The sequence below is a fragment of the Lichenostomus cassidix genome, chromosome 2 (assembly GCF_008360975.1).
Source record: "Lichenostomus cassidix isolate B80296 chromosome 2, HeHo_3.0, whole genome shotgun sequence".
Lineage (NCBI taxonomy): Eukaryota > Metazoa > Chordata > Aves > Passeriformes > Meliphagidae > Lichenostomus > Lichenostomus cassidix.
Genome location: NC_139482.1, coordinates 54,614,202 through 54,628,604, shown reverse-complemented (window position 1 = coordinate 54,628,604; position 14,403 = coordinate 54,614,202). Strand labels below are relative to the sequence as shown.

General features: G+C 39.8%; 1 protein-coding gene across 7 annotated transcripts in view; it reads right to left on the bottom strand.

The window, feature by feature from the left end:
• ITGA9 (integrin subunit alpha 9) overlaps positions 1 to 14,403 on the bottom strand; it is a 277,433-nt gene that overhangs the window by 155,875 nt on the left and 107,155 nt on the right. The gene's annotated exons all lie outside the window — the stretch shown is intronic.

Sequence of the window (14,403 nt, the reverse complement as noted above, 5' to 3'; positions counted from 1 at the left end):
GACATCTACTTTTATGTTTAATATCAATTAATGTTCCATATGCTCGGTATCTACTAGAAGCCTTCTGAAACCAGTACCCACAGTTTAAACTCTTTACTCCCCTATGCCATGGCTTCTGTACACATATGAGCTGGAATATCTGAAGAGGGTGAGCAAACCATATTATTCTGGAAGCAGTATCCAATTCTAAGGATGACAAATTCCCATTCACTATTCTGTGACACTCTAATAGGAATTGATATTATTAACCAAGAAATATCGAGGAGAAGAGTTAAAGGAAACTTATCCATTACATAGCACAAGTATTATGCATGGTGCCAAGGACATTTTGCTAGCCTCTAGTTCTCCTGTTCTGCACATATCTACATATCAATATGTTGACAATTACCTCTGTAACACACTGTCTCCATGTCATCTCCCTCCCCACCACTTTTCTCCTCCCATTCTCCTCTGATCATCCAGACACCATTGTGCTAATATCCTCCCCTCTTCAGACTCCGCGCCTCTGCTCACAACTTACACAAAACCAAAAGGAAGAACAGGAATCAGTACATCAGTATTTCAGAAACCTTGTGGTCATTTTAGTCCATTTACAGCTGAAATCACAACCGAATAGAAAAAAATAGTAATGATAAGGCTTTTCCCATTGTTTCATTGGTCATTCAAGAAGAGGCAAGAGCCTCCTGCTTAGAAGCCACATCACCAAATACAGCTACCTGGCTCTCAGATGGCTGGGCTAGAGGATATTGTACAATGACAAAGGGAGACTGTTTATCCCCCCAGAAGAGAACAGAATGAACAAGTGTTTCTCAGGGGAACCAAGGAAAACCAAAACTTTCCCTTCAAGTCCTATGGGCTTTAAAAACAAACAAGGCAAATGTTTACACAAATAAATGCAAACCAGTTCCTCAGATCAAAGTTGAGAGCACTACTCTGACGTTGGAGATGCATTCACAGGGAATAGAAAAATCAGCATTTTACAACAGCAATACTGCATGAACTGTAATGGAATTTAACCAGATATGATTAGGTGAAGGTATTACTGCTTCACACATCTCCTTTGCATGTTCTCCTTTAAGTACTTTTGATTATTTAATACATAATCCAATGGGTCAAGTGTGTTTATCCTAACACCAGCACTTTCTCAAACCCCCATCTCTCAGCTCCACAACATGCAAAATTTTGGTAATGACACAAAGTTGTGGCCTACACAGAAGATGTGCAGTGACTCTAAAAGGATAACCAGAATATGCTATGATTTGGGGCAAGAGAAGAGATTTCAGTAAATCTGGGGAAAGGCAGAATTAGCCTCTTCTCAGCTGCAGGCCCTGACAACTAAATACACACAAACCCTTAGGGAGAGGTCTGAAAGAGGTAACAACCAGTGGGAGTCATAAGGAGAAAGTATCAGAAGAAGTGAGGGGGGAAAGCGGGGGGTGGGGGGGCAGAGGGAGCATTGGGGATTAACTTGTTTTTTTATACTTCAGTTTTCAGGAAGAAATCATACAGCAAAAAGTCATTAAAAGACAAGCTTATCTGCACTAGATATTATCTTGTATTGTAGAACTGTAAAATAATCTTGACCTGTCCAGACTGCGCTCTTTGGATCTTTGGGTGTCCCAGAAATAACAACTTCTTTCTTCCTAATTATCACCATTCCCCGAGCACACAGAGACATTTTGTGACGGGCTGTGATAAAAAATTACCTCTTCTGGATACAGCAACCCATTAAAAACCAAGTGACAATCCTGTGGAGCAAGGCATCTTCTTAGGTCTAAGGAATAAGGCGACTGGAAGCAGTTGCACCATGCTGAAAACACCTCTGATACTGACCACAGCACACTCAGCTTCAAACGGAAAAGAGCCCTTTGTTGCCCTCCAGTTTGAGCATATGTAGCATAGCAACACTGCCCTTGGGTAACTAAGTTTTCAAAGGCTGAGTGTTCAGCAGCACTATGATTGGAAGCAGCTTTGGTAACAGCATCAACCACAACAAATATGCTCGCCCCAGCTATCAAACTAGGTCAAAACTGATGTTATTTTATTTTCAGGGGTGAAGCCTTCCCTTAATTTTCCTGAATGAACTTTGGAACATATTTTTCCAGGATCTGTTCATTTCCAAGTTGTCTGGAATGCAGTGCTGAGGTAAGAGCAGATCAGAGAACAGTAAGTGCATGGGAAGAAAAATACCAGACGGTGCAAGGAGCAACTGCAGAGAGATTCAAGTGCATCAGAAGCATGGTACTCAGAGCTTGGGAAAGACAAAGTGAAGGGGAGATGAAGAAGACAAGGATATCAAGGCCACAGGCCAGGATGACAGAGCTTTGACCCTACAAGCAGCACACACCAGATCCTGAAAATCACCAGCAGCAGCCTCTAAATGCTTAGTCAGAATTAAGAAAAATAGCTGTGTAAGGGGTTTCAGTGGCAGATTCAAGACACAGGCAGTCTTTCACAAAAGAATCACAGGTCAGAATTGTGTATCAGATTCCCTCTACAACCTGCTCAAGCACCAACTGAGCTTTGCCTTGGCTTGGACACATAACATCAGGAGCGTATTTTATTCACCAAACTGTGCTGTGAGGGTAATGAATACAAACTGACACTGGCAAGCTGCAATATTTTGAACTTTATTTGAATTCCTGTATTACCTGTTCAAAAATTGCATCTTCACTCCCAGACACAAACCACATTCTGCCATTTTTTATCCCACTGGCTGTGGTATTCTGTCATATCTCTTTGCTTTGGCACTGTTTCAAAACTCCTGTACCGAGAAACTGATATTGCTTTATTATAATCTGTCTACATTTTATCAACAGGAAAGTCTCAGAAACCGACATTGTGGTGCTAATGATACTCTTTATGTTCTCCCTTCTTAAAAATAATTTATCCTAAGAGGCAGTAATAGACTGTATAATTTAGTCTACCTTCTTGTACATCCCAGACATTAGATTTCATTTGTTAATCTTCCACTACATTAAATAATTTGCTTAGATACATTGTATTTTCCAGGAATGCATATAGTTATGTCCTATAGTAATCCCCCTTGAATTTAAAAGGTCCTGGGCTTGGCTTCTTTAAATGCGTAAGACATCACATTTCAGTCACAGATTTCTATCACATTTTTCTCTGCTAGATGACAAACAGCTACTTATGTGCCTCTTGGCCTTCACTAAAATAAAAATGCTGTGATTAGTTCAGATTTCTAAGTAAGGCCTTCCCTTGGACACTTGAAAAGGTTTTATAGCTTTTTACAACATCCTCTGAGCAGGAAGCATCTCATCAGTAAACACGCAATTCTACCCCCAGCCAAAGTAACAATCTATACAGAAGAAGAATCACTCTAAGGCACCATTCTCTCTGTATGTATACCCAAAGAGCTCATTGCTTTTTTCTGCCAACAATCAGACTGAGAAGTCATGTTTAGTTGTTCATCTGCTATCATACCAAAATGCACCTCAAGGTCAGTGCTTTGCAGAAGACAAGCCTGTCTGTGGGTGATTCATCATGATATTGTAGCCCATAATCACCTATGCCCAAAAATTTTTACTGTATCCTTAAGACCCTGCAGTTGGGTCTTCATGTACGTGTGTGTGTATGTGCATGTGTGTGTGTGTGGTGGGTGTGTGTGTGTGTGTGTAGGCTGCTTGTGCGCAGGCATTTTGTGTGGTACTTATGTTGCTCAATGCTTGATCTTTGCTTAGGCAAAGGTTTCTCTTTCCTTTATGGTTTTTTTTCCCTTGACTGAGAGAAGCTGCAGCAGCAATCTTTGAGCTGCCGTCAACATGAACTCTACAGCTGCCTGTCTGAAAAAGAATGGGGGCATCACGCTGGCAGAAGTGGAGCAGAGCTGACCTGCTCCAACCCAAGCCACTGTCAAATGCACCAAGCTGGGGAGAGGAATACACAGAGTGGCTCCAACCGAGCTGCTTTGCCTGCTGTGGCCATTCTGCTGTGCCTCACCATGGGGAGGAGGTCGATGGCAGACAAGCCATTGGGTCTTCATCTGCTGCTGGAACTGCTCTGTGAAGCTCCAGCCTTCCCAAGAGAGAGCTGGTGCCATCTTGTATCCCATAGTGAGAATGGGTATTTCCAGATATGTTGGGTCTCTCTTTGTTCCAGTGGTGTGGTGAGGTCTAACAGTTTAATATCTAGCAGTTATTTACTTTTTTCTCCCGCCTGGTGGCATTCTGTTCGTTAAAAATACAAGCTTTTTTCTTCTTTCATCTATCTGTATTCATTTCTTATTGGTGAAAAGGGATTGTTGGAACCCTTAAAGGAGTCAACTCATTCCAGAATGTTCTCCTTTGAAATGTCCCAAACCAAGACTAAGCCCCTTTTTCCCCTTTGTAGGTATGATGGACATTCTTTGTTCCTGGATGGTTTCACACTTAGCTGGATTAAAATAAACTTTACTTAAGTGGCTCAGCATAGTAGCTGATCCGAAGTACTTTATAACAAAGTCCCTATCTTCCCCTTTCATCCAAGTATTTTTGTGTTATCTGCAAAATGTGGAAGTAATTTTGTATTTATTTTCAGATCCTTAATAACTAACATTAGGCTTTCTATTGATCTCTGAAGAACATAATTAGAAGTAATCCACTTAATAACCCTACACTGACATCTCCTTTCTACACCAGTCTGCTAAGTATTAACTTTTATATGTACAAATTTTGTACAATCTTTTTTTTTTCTCTTTTTTTAAATCATAGTGCCTAAAATCTTAAGTGAAGTTGCAAGCCCCTAAAATTCTACTACAGTCTTCGTAGGTACCTTCAATGAGCCAACTCATTATTTCATTAGTCAGGGTTTGGGTTTATTTCTTTTTTAAATCAAGCCGGTTTTGTTACTTTAAGCTCTTGAACATGACATATTTGCATTTCCATTATATTGTTTATAAGATGATGTCAATCTACCATCCTTCAGATCAGCTTTCCTACCCTTTTTTGGCATATTGACATTTTAATGTTCTCAATGCTTCCTGAAATTTCCCTTGCATTGCAAGATTTAGGAAAAGTTTACAATATGGAGCCAGAGAGCTCTTCAGTCAGTCTTTGGGACTTTTAGTTTCCAGACCATTTTAGTCTGTTTATTTCTGGTAAGCAGTATTTGACATTGTCCATATTTACAAATGCATTAAAAGCACAGGATAAACTTAATGAAATATAAATATATTCTTATACTCCTCAACGAAATGCGTAAGTATTTAATGGAGCACTTTTGACTCCATGAACGAATTATTTTATTACCATTATCAAATTATGGGCCAATATTATTGCTAGGATTTATTTCATTAATGCATCACCGCTTTCTTCTGAAGAGGCTATAATCACCGAGGGAAGACACACACATTCTGAGAGGAGAAAGTACAGCTGCTGTACCACAAGTACTGATGGCCTTGTTATAGTAATCATGGAGTAGCCAGGCTATAGGTCAGAAATGTTTTATCATCTTACAGAACAACATAGGGAGCAAAATGAGTTGAGAAACCTTTCTAAAAATACACTGAACTTCTTTCTTTCCCAAGATAAATGCATGTGTCCAGACAACTACTGTCAGCTTCCTCACCATCCAGACTGATTTGAAGCATGACAGCTTGAAATCTCCAAAACCTGAAATCATGAAAACACCTAAAAATGAGAGCATGAAGGCAAATGTATATGCTAGGCTTACTGGTATAGTGTATCTCAATAGACAGAGAGCATTTTATTAAGAATGAAAAAATGCCCTGTAAAAAGCTCCATACAACATAGAAGGTATTTAAAATCTAGATGACCGAAATTATTTAATACTGCCCACAGGTAATCTGATTCTTTTTAAAAATACCTCAGTCAGGCAAGGATGAATAAAATGAGACACCACAAGCAACAGGATGAAAAGGCTTACTTAATTCGATTTTGTTAAAAATATGGAAGGATTCTTTAGGTTTTCTTTTTATTCAAAGTGCTTGGAATTCTCTTTCCACAGAAACCTGGTTATAGCACTGTAAAGTCATCTGTAAAGAAGAGGCTTCTCTCAGCATATGACATTTAAAAAGGAAACAAGAAGGAAAAAATAAAGCTCATGTTAGGGTAATAGGTATCCAGCAAGTTTTTCCAAGGCCTCTGAGAGGAAAACCCTTTCCATTATGTAGAAATAGCCTCAGTTGACTTTTCCACTCCTTCAACTGCCAGTTTGCAGCACATGTCATCTCAAAGGTCTACCTTTACATCTACCTTTCACCAACTGACCACATCTTTTCATTTAAAAAAATAATAAAAATCCCCAAACAACCAAAACAACATAAAAAATTACTGCAAATCCTCCAGGGGATCCTGAAGTAACAACCATTCACTGCCAGCAAGTCCCAGCTTGTGGTAGATGAATGAAATATTTTCCTAAAATTTCAAATCCTAGGGCAAGACTGTTACATCTAGTGTTGCTTAACCTTAATGTTTTATGAAACAGTAATTGAGATAGTTGTGGTATTCTATGTATACTATACAAACCACAGTGTTTAACATAAACAATGTTACCTGCTTTGCAAAGATGAAATTATGTAAAAACTGAAGGTTTGCCAGTTTACTTTCTTGGCTAGTGTAGACAGAATATAAAACGAAAACCGGCTATCCAGAAGAAGCCATGATGACTGTAAGATTCAGAATAACAGTCATGAAGGTTTGTCAATCTCCTTCTCTGGAAACCCGAGGAGAGGGAAATAATCTCATTTTCAAACAAAATCAGGATTACTCAAAAAGTCCAGAAGTCATTTCTCCTGAAACAAAGTAAAATCTTTCTTTGAAACAAAGGAAAACTTGCACACCCAATTGATGAAACCATTGCCTCAGAGGCGAAGGACAGGTGAACATCACTGCAGCCATACAGTCCTGAAACACATTTGTGACATGACACAACCAAAAAGGTTACACCTTTTAAAAGTGGTTTTTTACACATCCATTGCTTCCTTTCACCTTTAATACTTGTTTTTAAAGCAGTTAGTCAAAGAAAACATTTTTATAACCCTCCAACTTGATGGCAAATTTACTGAACTCTTCAAATAGTAACTCCTGCTATCACGAGTTCTCATATTGACATCTCAGAAGACAACCTTCAACCACAGTACTGTCACATCCACACAGTAAGCTAAACAACTAGTCAAAATCAGTTTTCTCTGAAAATCCATGCCTAAATAGCACCTTCCCATTTCCATTCTCTACATACATGAATGTGCAGCTTTGACATGCAAATCAAATGGTTACCCTTTCAACTGACTGTGCATACAGCTATCGAAGTCTACAACTTCCTCATGAAGGGAAGAGGAGGGGAAGACACTGATCTCCTCTCTGTGGTGATCAGTGACAGGACCCAAGTGAATGGTCTGAAGCTGAGTCAGAGAGGTTTGGGTTGGATATTAGAAAAAGGTTCTTCCCTCAGAGGGTGGATGGGCACTGGAACAGGTTCCCCAGGGAACTGGTCACAGCACCAAGCCTGAAAGAGTTCAAGAAGTGTTTAGATAACGCTCTTGGGCACATGGTGTGACTCTTGGGGATGGTCCTGGGCAAGGCCAAGAGCTGGACTCCTTGTGGGTTCCTTCCATCTCAGCATGTTCTGTGATTATTTTGTTCTTACACAAATGCAGATGCAGTTTGCACACATAATTTTTAAAAATCTGCCTTTGGTCTGATCATTTCTTCACACTGAAAAATCCTGTGCTGTATCCTGAGCTCCAACCCAGACTCCAGGCACCAGAAAAAACTATAAGTAGTATAACAGTTTTAAAAAGACCCATTTTTCTTTCCATTTAGTAGAACAGTAACATATTCTGCTTCTCTGTGTTTTATACCATACTGTAGCACACTAACCCTTTATTACAGAAACATGAGACCTGAAAGTTTCTGAAAGACCTCTCCTCAATTAGCATTTTCAAACTTCAAGCCCCATTAGGCTTACTTTAAAACTGTTTCTTAAACATACACACATAAATCCCACACACAATTAAAACTGACTTTCTCTCTAGACAAACATAACTATGGTCTGAATGTAAGGTATTACTTAGGAACTGAAGGGGGCAATTCCCATAGAAAGTAAACAGTACATTAACAAACAGACCCCCAAATGCATGGCAACATAAACTTACAAACCATTTGAAAAGAATGGGATGGGAAGGCAGAATATCTTAGTCAAAGAAAATGAAGGCTGGACATCTTTCTAACTAATACTCCTAAAACCAAACTGTTTCACACCTGTTACAAGCCAGGACTGAATCTGCAGTCAGGAACACCTGCTGGCCCATGAAGAGTGCGTGAAAAGTCCCACTTCTTTGAATACGGCAGTAACAAAGATCAAGAAACTATTTTCAAGGTCCTCTGTACAGCACTGTTTGTCCCCAAGCTCCTTTACCGACTCTTATAGTAAACTTTTGTCCTTCCAGCAGTCTATGATACTTCCCTGCCACCACTGCTGCTGCCACCTGCTGTAAGCTCAGGTTTGCATATAACCCAGATCTGTAGGGCAATCTTAACATCCATCACTGCCACTTGAATAAAATTCAACAAAAATATCCAATGATTTTAAGTCAGCAAAATTATATTGCTACCCTCATATATTATTGGGAGAATAAGAATATAGGCATACTTTTAAGAGCAGAGTGAGGCCTAGACTGGTCAATCCCGTAGATCCTCAATTCACTCTTTATCCATCAGCTCGGATCTTGGAAAACTCACCAGAGGGAATTGAGTGTCAGAAGGCCTTGACAAGGTATGCTGTAGAAGTGAAAGAGGCATGGAGACAGCTTTGGGAAAGGCAGACAAATGTCATTTTTGCTTTATAACTTCTGTGGCACTCCTTACTTAATGGAAGCACTTGGCTTTTGGTCAGCCTGAAAAACGCTTCCACAGCCATTTACAGCAATGCTGTCAGGAGTCATTTATATATAAAGTAGTCAGACACAGACTGCATATCCTAAAAACCAAAAAGGGAAGACACTGTGCATTCTCACTTTGGAAGTTACTCTTTAAAACTGATGGTACTTTTTTAAACTCTCCTTACTTTCTATCTGCTAGCTGGAAAATTTATATATTCAGCCTTTTTATTCTCTCAGAAGACAGATATAAAGTAATCTAAAACTAGATCAGCAGTCTCTGAACTGGAGTAAGTGTAAAGCATACCCTTGCTTTCCTCAATCCACTTCTTTCTGTTAATACAACAGAAATATCTGGCTAGACACAAAGCAAATGAAGTGCAATAGAGGAAGGAAACATTTTTGAAGAGAGTATGAGCAGAGACAGTGCATAGGAAAACTCAGTATGAAAAGCCATTTTTCTCAACAAGCTTAAAGAGCAGCCTCAAAGCCCTCTGTGTGGGATCCTGCTGCAGACCATCCATGCACCACGCAGATCAGAAATAGGGCTACAGCCCAGGTACCTGGTCTGTAAATGACCACAGATCATGAGAACTAATTCCAGGTATATGAACAATGCATCAGATCTCTTTTATCTACCCATATCTACCCTCAATTTTCCCCTGACCTTTTCCTCACAGGTAAGTGCATGTGGGGGAAAAAAGAAATACACAAATGGGATTCTGCTTCTCTAAGAAGAAGCACTCTTGATAATCATGTTTCACTTTTGTTGTTGCTATAAAGTACATCTGCTCTACCATCCTTCCCTTGCAGTACCCAAAGACTCCAACTCAGGCAAAAAACCTCAGATTAACATCTTGGTAGGCTTTCCCAGCTGCCAACAATTGAAAAGGGCATGCTCACCGGGTAGGACTTGCAGGAAACCATCATCTTCATGTTCATTCTGTGCACCATGAACAACAGAGCATGCACTGGGAATGACAACATTGCCAAACCACATTGGTGGAGGACAGGTTTGTATTTCCAGATTCACCTTTTATTCCAGGAAGTATGTGTACTCTTTTTCACTAATGTCACAGACAAATCTTGTTAGGAGTCAGTTTAAAGATATCTGCCTCTTTAACCAGCTACCAGCACTTCACAATATTACTTTGGCAATGTGGATTAAAAACAAAACCAAAAACCCCACAAAAGCAAACAGACAAGTAAACAAAAAAAACAAAACAAAAACCAAAAAAACCACAAACTCAACCAAACAGATTCCCTAAAAAAATGTACGAGAGACTCAATAAAAGCTCATGAACATCACTATATGCTTTTTCTCCTTTCCAGTCAGACTCAACTGACATAGAGCTGAGTATTTAGCTCTCAGCTTCAGTTTCAAACTAGGACAGTGTGCTTGGCCTTGGGGCTTCATCTGACTTCGGTGAGGGATTTCACAAGAGCATGTTCTCTGTGTGTACTGCCATCCAAACTGCATTGCGGCCCTCACCAGTGCAGTGGATCTCCCCACAGGAGCTCCACACGCTGAGCTAAATTGCTGTTTCGAAGACAGCCTGTCACGAGGGGGAGAGGGACAGCTTACCTGGGAATTATCCTTCAAGATGTTGTCTTGGGGATATCTTTTTATCCCATCCCATCTTTGTGCTTTGCTCTTTTTGGTTTGTATCCAGGATGCTCATTGTGCCTCCCTGCGCCCAGCTCCGGGGATATCATGATAATTGCAAGCCAGTCTGGATTTCCCGTGAGAGTTGGTGGGGAGGCAAGGGGAGATCCTCCTTTTCCATCTGTGTGGGCAATTTTGGGCAGCGAGGCAGCATGGGTATCTCTGAAAGACACAGCTGCTGCTTGGTTTTTGCCCATTTTTTCCTTCTTTTCCCTTCAGCACTGTGACTGGAGCTTACTGGCTTGCTTCCCTGCCTCTCCGCTGCTTGACAGCAAAGAGCCACAGTGTGCCATGCCGGAACCCAGCTCCCCCCTGGGGGGTGGCCCCCTGTGCACAGTCTGGACCCAGGGACCAGCCAGCACTGCTGCAGAGTTTCTGCCACCTCTTGCTTGCTACTACGGATGACCCAGTCCTGCTATTCCAGGTCACCGCTCTGAGGTCCCTGCTACAGCCCATCCCGCCATCCAGCCCATCCGCCATTACTGTGTGAAGGAGACTCGACTGAACTTGCACCCTAGCGCCCCCTGCAGCTGTGGGGGAATCATCGCACCTGCCCAGCCCAGCTGGGGGCCAACAGCGCCCCTGCCGGCTGTGACCATAACTGCACCAAACGGGAGGGCGTGTGACAGCCCAGAGAAGGCTCTTACTGGGTTCATGGTTTTGCTTGTTGTTGCTACCATTGTTGTTGCTTGTTTGCCTTGTTATAAATACTAGTAAAGAACTGTCATTCTTTCCCCATATTTTTGCCTGAAAGCCCCTTGATTTCAAATTCAGAGAGAAGGGGGGATCATATTCTCTATTCCAAGGGAGGTTCCCGCCTTCCTTGGCAGACACCTATCTTTTAAGCTGAGACAGACATCCCCTCTTGCTTTCTCCACAGCTACTCTTCCTTTCAAGTACATATTTTATAAACTGCAATGTTCACCACGTCTTTCCCCCCCACTCCAATAGTGCTTACTGCAAATGTGATTTAAAGATTGAGAAATTTTACCCTACTGAGACACCTTCATCATCACCTTCATAGATATTATCCAAATCCCAACAGCATGGCAGCTCCCTGCCACTTTTAGAGGAAGATACACACTGTCTCTTCCCACCACATTGTCCCTGAGGTACCCTCATTGAGTGGTGTCAGCCCCTAGCTGCAGCCAGTTAGAAAAAGGTCATTTATCAGGCTCTGATTGTAAAAGTCCTTTGCTTGAAAGCACTCAAAGACATCTTATTTTATTACTATGAGCTCAATAGTAAGCATTCTTACTTTTTATTCTTTTAAAATATACTCCTGGTGGAAGACTAATTTTGTCTTCAGTAGTTGCATTTATACATCATGTTGCATGCAAACTGTCCATGTGGATGTTAAAAAGATGAAAAAATAGAACAGTTTAAATATGTACTTTTCCAACCTTGCCAAAACCCAAGGACAAGTAAAGTCTTATTTCCTCTACATGTCACAGCCACACCACATGGAAAATTTCATTCCCTAAAGAGCAGCCAACCAAAAAGATACAGTAGTGTGAAAAAACTGTGCTACAATTGAAATCCCCTTGCAGCTGTAATTATAGCAGTTGCTATGAAGCCAAAGCTGTAATTTTTGCAAGCCAAACTAAAGCAAAAGGAACAAAAGTACTGCAATTTTTTGGAAAGCTATAGGGAAGGTTTTCTTTCCTTTCCTGCTGTTTAATCAAAGTAGTGAAGATTGGGGTCAAAAAGAGTCTTGAAAGCTGTACTACTATTCTCTGCTGGGATCCAGGCTTCTTCGTATTTTTGCAACGTAATACAATTAAATTATATTCATAAATCATCTGGAACATTACCCAAAAAAAGGGAGAAAAGAAATTCAAGTCCCAATGCTGCAATAGGATCCAAAATGGCCTAAACTCCCATGGCCACAGAGTAGCTAATAATTTACATACAGTAGCTGAGAAGAGTGTTGCAAACTAACAAAAAAGAGAAGAACCAGGTGCAAGAACTCCATCCAAGTCAGTCAGGCAATGCACAGTTGTAAGGGGGTGTCCTCGCTGAAAAATGCAGGCTGATGTATGCACAAAACCAACCTGAATCTCTCAGACCTCACTGTGGTCTAGAGAAACCCAGCAAGACAGCTAAAAATCCAATCTATGGATAGGAAAACAGGTTTTGCTTTGTTTGGGTATAGAATTTACATTGATCTGCTTTTTTGGCCAAGATTTTATTTTTGCTTTTCAGCACAAAAACCAGACACCTAAGAAAATTCTGATAACTTATGAATATTATTATTAAGTTCCAGTCATTCTTAGGGTGAGGGGATACACTATCAATGCAGGAATCTCTGATATATTTTATCCACATCTGTACTTTCCAGTTTCAATAAGGACGTTTCAGCTCCCATATGATTTGCTGAGGGTATGGGACATGCTCAGCTGAAGTGTAAGAAGACAACTCAGGGACTCATGTTTCTGTTTGCAGCTAAAGCAAGCAGGATTGAGTATTTGCCCAGAATTTGGCACTGCTGCAAGATCAAGTAGCATTTTAAATTTGAACAGCACTGGCTCAGCTTATGAGCTCTGAGGATTACCAGTTTTCAAAATGGCAATTATATGGATATATTAAATGTGATCATACCTAACTAAACACAGATTTTGAATGCACCATCTTATTTGTTCTTCATGTGTCTTCTACAGCTGGTTAAAGGGTTTGTGTTTTGGATTTTTTTCTAACCATACAAATTCTTTAAAAAGAGGATGTGTTTTATTATTCATGTATTTGGGATAAAATGCTAGTTTAGCCAACAAATAAAACCTTTGTAAAAATATCCATATATCACTTCATACCATGGTCAAGAATCCATTTTTAAAAAGCAGCAAAGTACCTGTAATTATTTTGTCCCCATTTACAAGAGAATAATCAGTGCTACTTTCGACCTCTTCCAAACAACAGAATTATCAGCCAGTTTCTTAAATACAATATCTATATTCCTTTCTTTCATAGTTTCTAATTTCCCTATATAATCCTATTTTCTTTGCGATAAAAGGCTACTGCAGATTATGGTTATAACCACAGATAAACAGGACTCTGGAGACTGCTTCTCTTGTGATAGGAAGATAGCTGTTATATTCAAGATTCAGAAAAATTTCTGCAAAACTGGAGAAAAACTGCAAGGTCTTTCAGTGACCAAAGTCCCTCTCAAAACTCTTTGTGACTCTATAAAGAAAAGATTTAAAGAATTTGCAATTTTTTTTTTTAAGTTTCAGCTTAGAAATAATTAATTTTGAATTTGAAGGGAAAAACATGGAAATAAAAGTGAGGGCATGATTCACAATCATTTCCTATAGAAATTACTATCCCAAACAGAAAAACTTTGAGCATAAGGTGATGGAAAGAAAAACACCAACCACATCTGGAAGACAAAAATGAAGCCTTTTGTTCTAGACTGTCTCTTTCCACATAAGCATACAAACAGAAAAAAAATATACTTTCTAATGTTGTAGTAAGAAATGCCTAAAGTTTGAAAAACTGTTTTTCTTCTAATCTTTAAACTTCTTTAAACTTATTTATGTAACTATCTTTTCCTATTTTTTCTACTTGTACATACTGCATTTTTCAAGGCCACAACAATGTCTGCATAGAATTCATCCTTTACTGGAAACCTCAGTCACTCCTTATTCCCTGTACCCTTTAGGCATAATGCCTCAACTTTCCTATGTTACAATTTTTGTCTCGCTTGCAAACATCATTCACCATAGGCAGTATGACTTTACTTAACTTCCATTTCTGATAAGCATAGAAAAAATTCTAACCCAAATATAAATGTTAAAATGAATAAACATTCTTAGAGTGTATTTCAGGACTTGTATAAATTCCTGTACAGAGGAATTCATATGGAAAAGCATTAGTGCTTACTGGCAATAGAACTTGTGAT